Source organism: Bos javanicus, chromosome 16 (assembly GCF_032452875.1).
Source record: "Bos javanicus breed banteng chromosome 16, ARS-OSU_banteng_1.0, whole genome shotgun sequence".
NCBI lineage: Eukaryota > Metazoa > Chordata > Mammalia > Artiodactyla > Bovidae > Bos > Bos javanicus.
Window position 1 is genome coordinate 68,619,996 of NC_083883.1, and position 15,594 is coordinate 68,635,589.

Here is a 15,594-nt window from a genome sequence, read left to right on the forward strand (position 1 = left end):
CATACCTTCTTCTTTCTTCCTATTTTAGTGATAAAGGAAAACATTATCTGATATTTCAATGCTTTCTTTAAATTTAGCAATTTATAAGTGACAATGGACATACAACTGTTTAGGATATTAGTCTAAAATTTTATTTTTAATTCAATTATTGGACCACTGCTATTTTCAGGAAAGCAAAAATACTTCAGTAAGGTATTAATTAGGGAATGTTTAAGTTTGTTGAATCAGCACTGTTTTCTTTAATAGTCCTGTCTATATGTAGAAAACAGTTGGATCATTTTGTTAATTTGGAGTGAGTTAGATTAGCAGAACTTTTTTTTAAATAACTGCTGGATTTTTGTTATTGTGGTTATAAATGATCAAATTTTACTCTATCTGAAAAAATAAACTTGGGACTAACTGGACTTTAAGACTAAATTATAAATGTAATGAAATTAAAATTTGTTATGTGACTATTTTTGTTATTTGGGTGAGGATCAAGAGTTATCTTTGTTGTGTTTCTAATCAGAGAATGACTGTATATATATATATATTCATTCTTTATATATAAAGAATGAATGAAAACATATTTTTCCAAAGAGAAAATGTTGGTCTTGACAATATATTTAAAAAGTCAAATAGCAAAAGTGCTTTTGAGATGCTTAGTCACTGGTTTTATAAACATAAATATAGAAATGCTATTACCATTCTCTAATGGAAACCCTCTACTGACATCATCAGAGCTCAGTTAATTGAGGAACGCTGGACATTTGCTTAGCAGTAATTCTTTCTAATCAAGATTGCCTTCAAAGCAAAAGACATGGATTCAACCTCTTGTATGACTGCCAGTACATTTAAATTCCAAAGGCACAAGAATGTTTAAATCCCTATAAAGTGTCTGCAAGTCAGTTTCTGAGCTGTGTGATTGGGTTTGTGCCCATTCTGACAGAATGGCTGAAATTAGACATAAGCTTACTTTACCAAATTTAGTGGGATCTTGAAGAGAAGAAAATAGCTTGTACATTATTGCCACAGTAAGTAAAATGAATTAGGACCACTTGGTTTTGTCAAAAGTTCCTGAACATGGTTCTACTGTGTATTAAGTTATATTAATCACTGAAAATATGACTCCATTTGTACAACATAAATTTGTAAGTCAGGGATTTCACTGACTTGGAATAGGCTGAAAACATGGTCAAACAATACTTGCTATAAGAGATGGCATGATATGCTGAAATAATTGTCAGACAGACTTGGATTTTTTTTTTTAAACTTTACATAATTGTATTAGTTTTGCCAAATATCAAAATGAATCCGCCACAGGTATACATGTGTTCCCCATCCTGAACCCTCCTCCCTCCTCCCTCCCCATACCATCCCTCTGGGTCATCCCAGTGCACTAGCCCCAAGCATCCAGTATTGTGCATCGAACCTGGACTGGCAACTCATTTCTTACATGATATTTTACATGTTTCAATGCCATTTTCCCAAATCTTCCCCCCTCTCCCTCTCCCACAGAGTCCATAAGACTGTTCTATACATCAGTGTCTCTTTTGCAGACTTGGATTGAAATCCTGGCTTCACTACTGATTTTGTGTGCTTAGGGCTCTAAATAAGGACAATAATGCCTAATTCAATACAGTGGTTAATGATACTGCAAATGTAGTGATAAAGTACGTGGCCCAGCATTGGCTCTAGACACGGAGCAACAGTGATATGACTACTGCTTTATTTGGGATTGCTGTTGTTGTCATTCAGTTGTTGAGTCATGCCCGACTCTGCAACCACATGGACTGTAGCCTGTCAAGCTTCCCTGTCTTCCCCCATCTCCCAGAGTTTACTCAAACTCATGTCTATTGTGTTGGTAATGCTATACTATTATTTGGTATAGTCCTCTGAATATATTTTTAAAAAAACCATTGAGGAGGAAAAAGTTTCATAAAGTAGTAATAATCTCTCTAACATGTTCAATTAAAAAAATAGTAATTGAGAGAAAAATATCACTTCCATTTTTTAGGTCAAATTATTGATGCAAACATGGGTACAGTAAATGTACATTGAAAGTATAGATGATAATCCCTGCTGCTAAGTCACTTCAGTCGTGTCCGACTCTGTGCGACCCCATATATGGCAGCCCACCAGGCTCCTCCGTCCCTGGGATTCTCCAGGCAAGAACACTGGAGTGGGTTGCCATTTCCTTCTCCAATGCATGAAAGTGAAAAGTGAAAGTGAAGTCGCTCAGTCGTGTCTGATTCTTAGCGACCCCATGGACTGCAGCCTACCAGGCTCCTCCGTCCATGGGATTTTCCAGGCAAGGGTACTGGAGTGGGTGCCATCGCCTTCTCTGAGATGATAAACCCTAGTAGGTATTTAGCTATTAAAATAGAGTTCTTATTGTTCATAAATATACTTTCCCTAGATCTGTGCTTTCATCATGACATTTAATTTTTATGTATTTTTTAAAATACTGATTTATTTTGGCTGCACCATGCAAAGTCTCGGTTCCCTGACCAGGGACTAAACCCAGACCATGGTGGTGAAAGCTCAGAATTCTAACCACTAGGCAACCAGAGAACTCCCATGATATCTAATTTTTAAATTAATTGTAAATATATTTTAATTAGGGTTCATTTCACCCTTGTCTCTGATTATCTTCATATTTCCAAGAATTTTATTAGTGTGTGTGTGTGCGGGGGGTGGGGTGGGGGACACAGGGCTTCCCTGGTGGATCAGTGGTAAAGAATCTGCCTGCCAATGCCTGCCAGTATAGGAGACACAGGTTTGATTCCTGGATCAGGAAGATCCCCTGGAGAAGGAAATGGCAACCCAGTCTAGTACTCTTGCCTGGAACGTCCCATGAACAGAGGAGCCTGGTCAGTTACAGTCTGTGGGGTCACAAAGAATCAGACATGACTTAGCAACTAAACAACAACAACTGTGTAGAGGCATTAAAAAAATTAACATTTTCTTCTTTAATAATGATGCAAACGGCAGTGACAAGTAGGGTGCTAATTGGGTGTTAGGTTTAAGACGTCTTTGAACCTAATATCACCAATAACAAATTCAACAAACATCCTTTGAGCTCCTAATATGTTATAGACTTTGTGTGGAAAAAGGGTTTTCTAAAATTAAGGTTTGTTTCTTACCATCGTGGAGCATAAAATATTTTTTCTTGGACAGCCAAGTGTGATACAAATTTATCAGTGCTTTAATAAGTGTTCATCTTGAAATTGAAAGAATAATTCTGCTGGAAAGGCGAGTGGGTAGAGAAAGTTTTCAGACAAGGTATAATTGAGGTAAGCCTGACAGAATAAGTAGGATTATTTTAGTAGAGAAAGTTGTGCTAGGAGATTAGTTTCTGTGGCAGTCTGAATGAAAGATGAGAGTTAATTAGCTGGATGACAAAAAAATTCACAAGTGAGAATTACTTCCATTTTCTTTGATTGGGGTGTCTTATTAACTTGATTCTGTTAATGCATAAAGAGAGGAATGACTCATTAATTATATTCACAAACAGTGACAATACCAATTTATTGTTTTACTCTCACTATTGTTGCATTATGGACTAGAACACCCAAGTGAAGCAGTATACGAGAGGGACATATTATTATAAGTAAATTGGTTCACTGGTGACCACTTAGAACCTTCTTTGTTCTATCTGCAATCTGTATTAGAGTCCTCTTCTCAGGTCTCTCTAAAAGCAGCCCGTGTTGGCAATAATTTTCACTGGATGTACGGATTAAACTATCAAATAGTACCTTATTCCTCAAGTCCAAGGTCATGGGAGACTGATCGTTTTCATGTGCTTAGAATATAGGAAAGGTGAAGTAGAAGTCGTGAAAAAGAGAATAGAAAGCGACTGCACATATAGGAAGAAAAATCAGTCATGAAACATCAGTCTTCTTTTCTGCTTTTAAGCCATGGCTTTTGATAAGTAACTACTTTCTTGTAGTTAATTCAGCAAGTTCTTAGGCTGTTCTTTTTGCTTACTTATCTAGTGATTAAATTACCTTATTATCTTCTGTCTAAATTTTTCAAAATTTTCATAACTAATGGTAAAGGATCTGAAACTTAAAGACTAGTAATAATGCATAAGGTGGGATTGGACTTAAAGAGGCTGCTACATACAATATTGCTCAGTTTCAGATGGGCCCACCTATATTCCTTCTAACAAATCTTGATGGGCAGGCCCAGTACATAGGATGAGTAACAGTCTTCACACCTAATTCATCCTATATATTGAGACAGGCTATGAAAGCAGGGACTGTATTACCTAAGGTGGAGATTCTTGGAACTAGTAGGCTAATGTTGGAAACATTTTTAGAGGAACTAGGACAAAGCAAGGACAGCCAATTTGAATAGGCATCATTCATCAAGGAGTCCACGCAAACAATGAGATCATAGGTAGGGAGCCAAACTGAATAGAATGTGGGCAATGCGAGGTGATCCGACATGCATTCCAGAGAGGAAGAGACATACCTGCAGTAGATTATTCACTATAAGGATGGAGTTAAGTCAGCCTGATTTAGTAAGGGTGGAAAGAGGCAAACATCTGCCCATACATTTAAAAAAATTAATTTATGTACTTTAATTGGAGGTTAATTACTTTATAATATTATAGTGGTTTTTGCCCTTTGACATGAATCAGTCATGGGTGTACATCTGTTCCCCATCCTGAAACCCCCTCCCACTTCCCTCCCCATCCCATCCCTCAGGGTCATCCCAGTGCACCGGCCCTGAGCACCCTGTCTCATGCATCAGACCTGGACTGGCGATCTATTTCACATATGGTAATATACATGTTTCAATGCTATTCTCTCACATCATCCCACCCATGCCTTCTCCCACAGAGTCCAAAAGTCTGTTCTTTACATCTGTGTCTCTTTTGCTGTCTCGCATATAGGGTCATCATTACCATCTTTCTAAATTCCACACATATATGTTAATATACTGTATTGGTATTTTTCTTTCTGGCTTACTTCACTTTGTATAATAGGCTCCAGTTTCATCTACCTCATTAGAACTGATTCAAATGCATTCTTTTTAATAGCTGAGTAATATTCCATTGTGTATATGTACCACAGCTTTCTTATTCATTCGTCTGCCACTGGACATCTAGGTTGCTTCCATGTCCTAGCTATTGTAAACAGTGCTGCGATGAGCATTGAGGTACATGTGTCTCTTTCAATTCTGGTTTCCTTGGTGTATATGCCCAGCAGTGGGATTGCTGGGTCATATGGCGGTTCTATTTCCAGTTTTTTAAGGAATCTCCACACTGTTCTTTTTAAAAAATTTTTATTATTATTATTATTTTTTACTTTACAATATTGTATTCGTTTTGCCATACATCAACACATACATCACACTGTTCTCCATAGTGGCTGTACTAGTTTGCATTCCCACCAACAGTGTAAGAGGGTTCCCTTTTCTCCACACCCTCTCCAGCATTTATTGTTTGTAGACTTTTTGATAGCAGCCATTCTGACTGGCGTGAGATGGTACCTCATTGTGGTTTTGATTTGCATTTCTCTGATAATGAGTAATGTTGAGCATCTTTTCATGTGTTTGTTAGTCATCTGTATGTCTTCTTTGGAGAAATGTCTGTTTAGTTCTTTGGCCCATTTTTTGATTGGGTCGTTTATTTTTCTGGAATTGAGCTGCATGAGCTGCTTGTTTATTTTTGAGATTAATTCTTTGTCAGTCGCTTCATTTGCCCACACATTTTGTTTGCTTCTTTTGCCGTACTGTGTAGTATGTGGAAGCTCCCCAACAAGGGATCAAAACCATGCCCTCTGCAGTGGAAGCATGGCATTTCAACCACTGGGCCACCAAGGAAGTCCTCCCCATATGTTTTAACCCTAATCATAACATACCCTGGAATTCTCTTTAAAAGCATTTAATCAAAACTTTTTTTGATTAAATGCTTTTAAAGATGTATGGATGTGAGAATTGGACCATAAAGAAGGCTGAGTGCCAAAGAATTGATGCTTTCAAACTGTGGTGTTGGAGAAGATTCTTGAGAGTCCCTTGGACTGCAAGGAGATCAAAACAGTCCATCCTAAAGGAAATCAGTCCTGAATATTCATTGGAAGGACTGATGCTGAAGCTCTAATACTTCGGCCACTTGATGCGAAGAGCTGACTCATTAGAAAAGACCCTGATGCTGGGAAAGATTGAAGGCAGGACGAGAAGGGGATGACAGAAGACGGGATGGTTGGATGGCATCATCGACTTAGTGGACATGAGTTTGAGCAAACCCCGGGAGATGGTGAAGGACAGGGAAGCCTGGTGCGCTGGAGTCCATGGGTTGCAAAGAGTCGGACATGACTAAGAGACTGAACAACAGAATCAAAACTTTTATCTTTAACAGGTTACACACTGTTATCCCCTCCAAATACTGAGGTACAATTTTTTATTATCAAACTGATTTGAGCATGGTGAAGCTGTTTTTCAAAGGAGTCTTTCTTCACAAGAGTCTTAGGAAGAAAAAACACCAATACAGTATACTAACGCATATATATGGAATTTAGAAAGATGGTAACAATAACCCTGTGTACGAGACAGCAAAAGAGACACTGATGTATAGAACAGTCTTATGGACTCTGTTGGAGAGGCAGAGGGTGGGAAGATTTGGGAGAATGGCATTGAAGCATGTATAATATCATGTATGAAACGAGATGCCAGTTCAGGTTCGATGCACGATACTGGATGCTTGGGGCTAGTGCACTGGGACGACCCAGAGGGATGGTATGGAGAGGGAGGAGGGAGGAGGGTTCAGGATGGGGAACAAATGTATACCTGTGGCGGATTCATTTCGATATTTGGCAAAACTAATACAATATTGTAAAGTTTAAAAATAAAATAAAATTTAAAAAAAATGAGTCTTAGGATGTCTGCCATGCAAAACATACTCTTTTTTGTTACCTTGGGAAAAAGGTAAAAAAAAAAAAAATAGTAGTGTGCTCTCTGTTCCTCTACTTAGCATACTTAACCTTCAGAAATTCAGAATCTTCTTTGGAAAGAAAAAAATCTTGACTTTTAGAGACACCACAGACCTTTTTTTTTTTTTTTAGGAAGGAGAGATTGATGATATAGCGTTTGAATTTATGGGAGAAAATCAAGACAAAAAGAAGTTGGATCTTGGGCTACAGAAAGCAAATAATTTTCCAGAAAATTTAATGATGGCATCTGTGGAAGTTATAGTCTTTGAAAATGTTTTAAAAGAGTGTGCTCAATATGAAAGATAAAACCTAGAGCTTGTTATACAGAGTGAAGTAAGTCAGAAAGAGAAAAACAAAATTCATACACTAACGCCTATATGGAATCTAGAGAAATGGTGCTGATGAACCTGTCTGCGGGGACGCAGTAGAGATACAGACATAGAGAACAAGCTTATGGACACAGTGGGGAAGGACAAGGTGCGATAAACTGAGAGAATAGCCCTGAAACATATACACTGCTAAGTCGCGTCAGTTGTGTCCAACTCTGTGCGACCCCATAGACGGCAGCCCACCAGGCTCCCCGTCCCTGGGATTCTCCAGGCAAGAACACTGGAGTGGGTTGCCGTTTCCTTCTCCAATGCATGAAAGTGAAAAGTGAAAGTGAAGTCGCTCAGTCGTGTCCGACTCTGTGCGACCCCATGGACTACAGCACCAGGCTCCTCCGTCCATGGGATTTTCCAGGCAAGAGTACTGGAGTGGGGAGCCATTGCCTTCTCCAACATATATACTACCATATGTAAAATAGATAGCTAACAGCAAATTGCTGTATAACAGAAGGAGCTCAACGTGGTATTCTGTGACAACCTCCAGGGGTGGGATGCAGTAACCGGTGGCAGCAAGTTTCAAGAGGGAGGGGACATATGTGTACTTATGGCTGATTCACACTTTTGTACGGCAGAAACCAACACAGCACTGTAAAGCAATTATCCTTCAATTAAAAATAAATTAAAAAAAGACCAAATTAGAAGATCCTGTGTTTGAAAAGCAAGATATACTAAATGAATAGGTCAGTCTTTAAAGGCACTAATTGATTCTTACGGAATATGGATAAATTTAATCTATATACCTTTGTTACAGTGACATCAGGTATTTGAATTTACTTTGCATATTTTTGATTTAACCTGATTTGATTTTTTTCCCCCTAAATCTCAACATATGTATTACATTCTTTGGTATGTCTTTAATCTTAAATTTACAAGCACGTGGTTATTAACTGGCCTTTGGTGTTTGGGGAGGAAATATTTAAATGGATTTCATTTTTTAAGTGGTTTAATAGTTCATCTCCAAAATGTGTAGCCTATATTTTAGGTTCGTTATAAACTTTGCCTTTGTAAAGAGGAAAAAAAAAATGCTCTGGGTTATTCATCTTTTCTTTTTTTTTTTCTAATTTTATTTTATTTTTAAACTTTACATAATTGTATTAGTTTTGCCAAATATCAAAATGAATCCGCCACAGGTATCCATGTGTTCCCCATCCTGATACTCATCTTTTCAATTGAGTTCTTGTTTAGAAAAAAAAGGAGGAAGCAGTAGCTACTTAAGGACAAGAAGTATATTCAAACATACACACACATACACAGCATCCATGACATTTAGAACTGGTTAACTTACATTTTACTTGTGCATGTTGTCTGACTTCAGCCTCCTAGTTCTAAACAGTAAACATTGACATTTAAGATGTTAGCTCCTCCAAGAACAGCGCTTTCCCTCCCTTCCTCTTTAATTCCACCTTAACGCATCTGCAAAGAAGAAAGGAAACCAGCCCACATTTTAGCCCCTCCTACCAAGGATAAGACTTGAACTTCTCTGTGGTCCCGGGCTAAGAAAGGATCCCGACAGAAAACTACAGGCGTAAAGGAGCCCGAAGGATCTCACTGTAACTCTGGGAACTGTAAGCAATCTATTTACTCTTCCCCCATCCCCACCCCCGCTAGCTCCAGGTCTCTCTCCCACTCTCGCTAACTTTTAGTTTCTACCTTGCTTGGAAGGAAGGAGGGACGGAGGGAAGACTAGGAGTCATCGCTCTCTCGAAAGTTTGCATGTCCTCTGCCTTTTGCAATGAGACACAGATCGGGGGACCTTAATTTCCTTCTAACAAATGCCAGTTTGCTTTCCGGGGGCTAGATGCACTGTGGAGTCCAAGATAAGGCGTTTCCTTCTTTTACAGCCCGGAAAGAAAGCTAACGTTCAGAACCGAGGCGAGGTGACTCTAGCTAGAGCTCCACGTGAGGTGGTGGCCAATACCCACACTCAAGCAACCTGCTGTTTGACAGTCCTGAGGATCTTTAGTGAAGGAATTTATCGATTCATTTAAGGTTTAATTGATAAACGGTCATTTCGGTTACTTATGCAAAGCGTACCTGGGTATTTAATGTGTAGCAGTGTTGTGCGAAAAGACAGACAACATTGAAAAACTGATTGTACAATGACTGGCCTTCTGATTCGTCCTTCTAAGTTATTGGACATGCCAAGAGGGCAGAGCTTGGAACTAGATGTGGAAAAGATTTGCTCAAATAAGAAAGTTAAGTTTTGAGTGTGAAACTATTTTAGTAATTTCGTATTGAAAGCATTCCTTAAAAAAAGAATAAAAAAGCCACTTGGATTTGAAATGATAGTGGTTTAACTTATTTAAGTCTCCTATATTGTACTCATTTTAGTCTTAGAAATGACCTCAAAAAGTAAAACAAGAAATGGTCTTCAGGTTGGTTGATGACGTAAGCACGTATTCATCTAAGGGAGGTGGAGCATACTGGAGGCAGACCATTTGGGTGTATGTCAATTTCAAGCTATGATATTTGCATGTATAACCTTTTGGATTCAAAGGGAATTTCTGTTTTGTTTTATTTCTGTTTGTTGCACAAATTTGAAACTGTGGCCTAAGAGATGTTTGCAGGGAAGAGTAATGAAACAAATCTTGCTTAAGAGTTTTAAAATTATATTCCAGATATCTCTAAACCTTGCCGATCAAGTTGAATATTGGGATTAAACAACAGGTATTTGGTTCTTTCATTGTGCAAAGGAAGAGTTAAATTTTCATTTAAGCAATAATTGTGAAATGCACAGAGAAGTGTTTAATCTGCATTTGCTCAAAACTGCTTCACAAACTTCCTGTAGGGGAAGCACATTTCATGGGACAAGAAACTAAGAAATCTATTTAATAATTTTCCTTTTCTCAATTAAACATGAATGAAAAATATCTCGAAAGTGACTTGCAATGTTAATTTCTTTTTTTTTTTTTTTACATTTTACATTTATCAGCTTCTTGCTAACAGTACCTGATAAAGCTCATCCCACAGAGGTAATTTGCCTGTGTTTTTAACCCATCAATATCATTCCTAGTGTCTGCTTAGAAAGCAAAGTCATAAAAACCAAATTGTTTGCATATTAAAAAAATATGTTCCAGGAATAAAAAAGAGGAATTCAGAATTAGCTATGGTTCCTTTTCCTCTCTTATGCCTTTTATTTACCATTAGTTTTTTTCTTCCTCTTGCTTGCAGAGTTAAGCTTTAGTCATTTTCAACTTCTTTTTTATTTTCACAGACCCTTTTACAAATCTTATGAAAGCGATAGACCCCTTCCCTGAATAATGACATATGTTCCTCTAAAATGCACAAATTTTTAAACACCTTTAGGAATTTCAGATTCTCCAAATGATTCATGTCATGTGAAAACATAGTATTTCTTAGAATTTTGGAGTTTTCTGACAGTATAAAATAATTAGCAAATTATTTCACTTATAAGAACTGCCTTATAGTGAATATTGCATTTATTCAGTTAGTGTTTCAGAACTCTAAATAATTGGTGTAATAGAAAAACTACTTGCCTGGAAATCAAATGACCTACATTCTAGACTCCACCCCAATAGTAGCTGTACAATCTTAAGCTTGCCATTTTTCTGTAACATCTGATATTTCTTATTGCCAAATGCAATCAGTAAAACATAATAGGGAAGTGAGATACATGTTATTTTTTTTATTAGATTGTAGGATGTCTATATTTGCTACTTTTGCTCCAAAATTCCTAATGACATTTCCCAGCATAATTATGTTTTATCATATTCTTATTTATTACAAAGATAATTCACGCTTACTGGTTAAATCTTGTCAAATATAGAAATTGCAAAGAGGAAAAGGAAAACTGTACATATAGTCCCCCTAAGGGGTAACTACTTTTAAAATGTCATTTATTCAATCAGAAATATTTATTGAGTAACTAGCATGCATCAGCATAGACACAAGGAATTCAACTATATACATCTCTTCATATTTCTAGACATTTTTCTATAATACATTCATCCATATGTAGATTTCACAAAATTGTGATCGCACTTGTTAAAAGATAAACTGAGGCATATTAAAATTTTTTGAGTTTATTTGAGGAAAAAGTGATTGGCATGAGGCAGTGCCCAACCAGAAGTGGTTAGGAATGCTTCACTGACACTATAAAGCTTAGTTGGCTATTTCTGAATGATTGTCCTTAGTTTTTGATTTTGTAACTTTGAGGCATTTTCTGGCTTAAATTTTGGTTTGCTGATGCAGGTTGTGGTGGGATCAGGGTCACCTTAGTCTAAGGACCTCCATGTTTAATTAATTTAATGCACTGTTCATGCTGTTTTGTAACATGCTTCTCCTCAATCATGAAATTTTCTCTCAAGACATTTTTATAGTCTTTGGTTTTTCTTTACTATTCATTCATATAATAAACAAATATTACTGAGCCCTCCCATGTGTCAGGCACTATGCAAGCAATGGCAATCTAGCCCTGAGCCAGAGCGTATGGTTCTAAGATCTAATTTTTTGTCAGTGGAAATTCTGTATTGGCTGATTATAAATTGCTAGATCTTTACATGGATGAAATTTTTCTGCTGTTATTAATAGTGTTTCACTTAGGACCTCTCAATACAAATGTTTGTTTATTTCATTTGGATAGATTTTTAAAAATTTATTTATTTATTTATTTTCGGTTGTGCTGGGTGTGCATTGCTGTGTGCCAGCTTTCTCCAGTTGCAGCGAGCAGGGGCTACTCTTTGTTGCAGCGGTTGGGCTTCTCGTTGGTGTGGCTTCTCTTGTGGAGCACAGGCTCTGGAGCATGAGGGCTCGGTAGTTGCTGCACTGGGGCTTCAGCAGTCATGGCGCACTGGCTTAGTTGCTCTGTGGCATGTGGAATCTTCTGGACAGGGATCAAACCAGTCTCCCCTGCGCTGGTACGTGGATTCTTATCTCCTGTGCCACCAGGGAAGTCCTGGATAGATTCTTAAAATGTATTTTTCAAGTTCTATTAAAAGTTCTCCTAAGTACAGGTGAGATCGTTAAGTCAAATGCTTTATCAAAATGTTCTTTTGTCAACTGTAAAAGGTTAATAATAATATTTATTGAGTAGAGGATTTAAAAAGTATTCAGCAAAATATTGTGGAGTGCTAGTTATTATTTTTGCCAATTTTCTGTTGATAAATGTTGTATCCATGTATAAATAGAATAAGAGTATAATTTCCCTAAGCCAACATGATGTTAATATATAAAGAGAACAAATAACAGCAAATCAAAAAACTGAGACAATTGTTATATGAAAATGGTATCTCGTTTAAATTTGCATTTCTTTCAGAAATAAGGTTGAACAGTTTTCATGACAGCCTCTTCTGTCTCTGTGTTTATGAATTGCCTCTTTTAATGTGATTTTTAAATCTTTTTTTCAGTTTTAATTTCTAATATGGTAAATATCAATGGATATAACTTATATAATCAAAGGCCCTTTCAGGTCCTCAATAATTCTGAAGAGTGTTAGGGGTCTTAACATTAAGGGCCAAATTTTGAAATGGAAATAGAAATTCTGTAAACATTGCTTTTTTCAAGTTTAGAGGATTGTTCATATTGTTTCCTGATAACTTTTCGTAGAAAGTGGGTGAGATGCATAGAAAAATGAAAGCAAGTTATTTTTATTCTCATAGACTGTCATTTTCTACAAAATCAGGGAAGTAGAAGAGGTTTCCGAGAAGAGGGCCAAAACTTTTGTAGAATCTCCCACAGCTTTAGGAACGTCCAGACTTGCTTAATGTAGAGAAGATGGAGACAGGACTAAGGGTTACAGATGACTCTTTCTAAAGGCTTTGTAAGAAAAATGGTGTCCGTGTTTGTCAAGAACCAACTTAGAGACAGTGAATTTAAGCTTTAGCTATTGATCTTCTGCTCCTTGGCCACTAGGGCAGTGACAGTTGGGAGAACCAAAGAGTTGGTTCTGAAGTTCTTTCCAAAAAAACCAGTACAACAGAGCCGATTTTGTTGCTGTCTTTTGATGCTGCCACACACCTGAGAAAAAGAGATGCGCCCAAATTTTGCTACCCTTGCCAGTGTGTGATTCTCACTTTTTTTGGGATTCTCTTTGATTCCTGCATACAAATATAAAATAAGCTTAAATAATTCAGTGCTCTCCATAAGCCGATTTAATGAAGCTGCACCACCAGTTTGATTGCTTATTGAATGAGTTGAAATAGCTTTAGTGAAACTCAGCAATCGTCTGTAAGTGATCCCTGTCAGAGTTTAATAACCACTGAGTCAAAGATGAAGGACTGGGACCACGTTGCACTCATTTCCCTTGCTTTCCCTTTTTATAGGGAGGAGAGTGCACTTGTAAATCAACTGCACCCTTTTCCTTAATCTTCCTCATTTGCTTGACTTCTGAAGTCTGCAGGGAAGTTTATGCATTTTAGGTAATAGTTCGTTTTGAGTTAGAAAACAAATATCCATAATATGTGTGATTTCAGTCTTCCATAATATGAAAAACTCATTTTTATAACACTGAGTTTTGTTTTTCATTTTATTTAATTTACAGTCTGTTTTCTGATTACCTAGTTTGAAACAAAATATCAGAGGGACAATAATACCTTTTGTTTGCATAGCGTTTTGTGGTTTGTAAAGAGATGGCTTAAGAACTTTGTTCACATAATAACCATGTAAGTTAGCAGAGCAGATATTCACATTTTACAAATGTGAAAGAGGTGTGAGTGGACAGTTAAATACCGTAAGTCCCTTATATACAAACCTTCAAGTTGTAAACTTTCAAAGATGTGAACATATGTTGCATCCCCTGTATGCCAGCTGTTATACCATACTACTGTACATTTCAAAGTACTGTACTGTAAGATTTAAAATGTTTTCTTTATCTTTTGTGTTGGTTTTTTATGTATATATTATTTGTGTGACAAGTATTACTATAAACCCTTACAGTACAGCACTATATAGTCGCTTGTGTTAACTGGGTACCTAGGCTACCTCTGTTGGACTTACGAATACGCTCTTGGAATAGAACTAGTTCATATGTTGGGGACTTGCTCTAGCTTATTTAGTATCCAAGTCTTATGAGTTTTATTTTGATGTATTTTGTATGCTTCAATTGACTAATTGATTGGTTTATATTTCCAGTTTTGATGCATGTTATTTAAGACTGTCAACCTCTTCCTGTTTGTGTTAACGTCAGAAAAATTATAGGGGAAGAATTAGAAAGTACACATGCCAACAGTTCCCCTATTAACTATTCTGTTCTTATCATGGGATTATAAGATTACTGATTGACATAATAGAGGAAGTTGCATAAACATTTAAGAATGATTGAAGAAGTAGTATATGATTTATTTATTTGTTGAATTAGCTCCTTTTTAATTAAAATTTTTTTTCCTTTTTTTCCCCCAATTAATTAATTAATTTATTTTTGCCTGAGGCACTGCAGGGCATGTGGGATCTTATTTTCCTGACTAGAGATTGAACTTGCACCCCTTGCATTGAAAGCACAGAGGCTTAACCACTGGACTGCCAGGAAAGTCTCAAGAAGTATTATATAATTTAGAATTTCTTACTTTGTAACTATTTAGCATTGTATAGAGATATATGCTACTTTAAGAAAATAAGGTATATGAAGTTTAACCCCAAAATACAAAATAGACATATTATGAATTGTACAAAAAACACGAATTCTACCAAAGGTTTTGCTTTTATTTAGTAACAGAGCATTTTTTAGAATATTCTGAGTACAACCTGCAGAGCCTATGGTTCTTTTGGCCTCATTAATATTGGTGGTTAGCTTAAAGCATTTGTATCAAAATAGTTACTCTGACTTTGGATTTATCATTTGTATGAAAAACAATTATTTTACTTTCCAAACAACTCAGTAGCTTACCTAAACTAAATTTTTTTTTTTTTTCTGGAGTAAAAATCAACTTTAGTTATAGAGTGGCTTATTACACATATATATAAAACTCCGTCATAAGTAATACACAGTAGGTCATGTTTGACTGCTAGATGAAACTGTGCCACTTGATACATTAGGTCAGCAGGTAGCTTCTGAATTTTGGTCAGTAAACTGACACACTTCCTATTTGCCCCATACTTTTATGTCCACAGCTTCAACAAGATGAGTGCCGTACCTCAGCAGTAACTTGAGATGTTAGACCCTTTATGTATTCTTGAGAGATTCTTGCATCTGTAATTGTAGAAGAGACAGTGTCTGCCTGCGATTGTTTAAGAGGAGATAACTGGTGTCTGTAAGTTTTCTTCAGCCTCCTCTTGGCATGCTGGATCTTATTCCCCAATCAGGAATTGAACTGATGCCTCCAGCAGTGGAAGCT

At 36.8% G+C, this 15,594-nt stretch overlaps 1 protein-coding gene across 1 annotated transcript in view; it reads left to right on the forward strand.

Annotated features, from left to right (window-relative positions):
* The first annotated feature begins 8,749 nt into the window (after positions 1–8,749).
* Positions 8,750–15,594, forward strand: part of PLA2G4A (phospholipase A2 group IVA) — a 173,408-nt gene continuing 166,563 nt past the window's right edge. The window contains exon 1 of the mRNA XM_061383506.1: positions 8,750–8,871. The gene's annotated coding sequence lies outside the window, so the exon portion shown is untranslated. The remainder of the gene's footprint in view (positions 8,872–15,594) is intronic.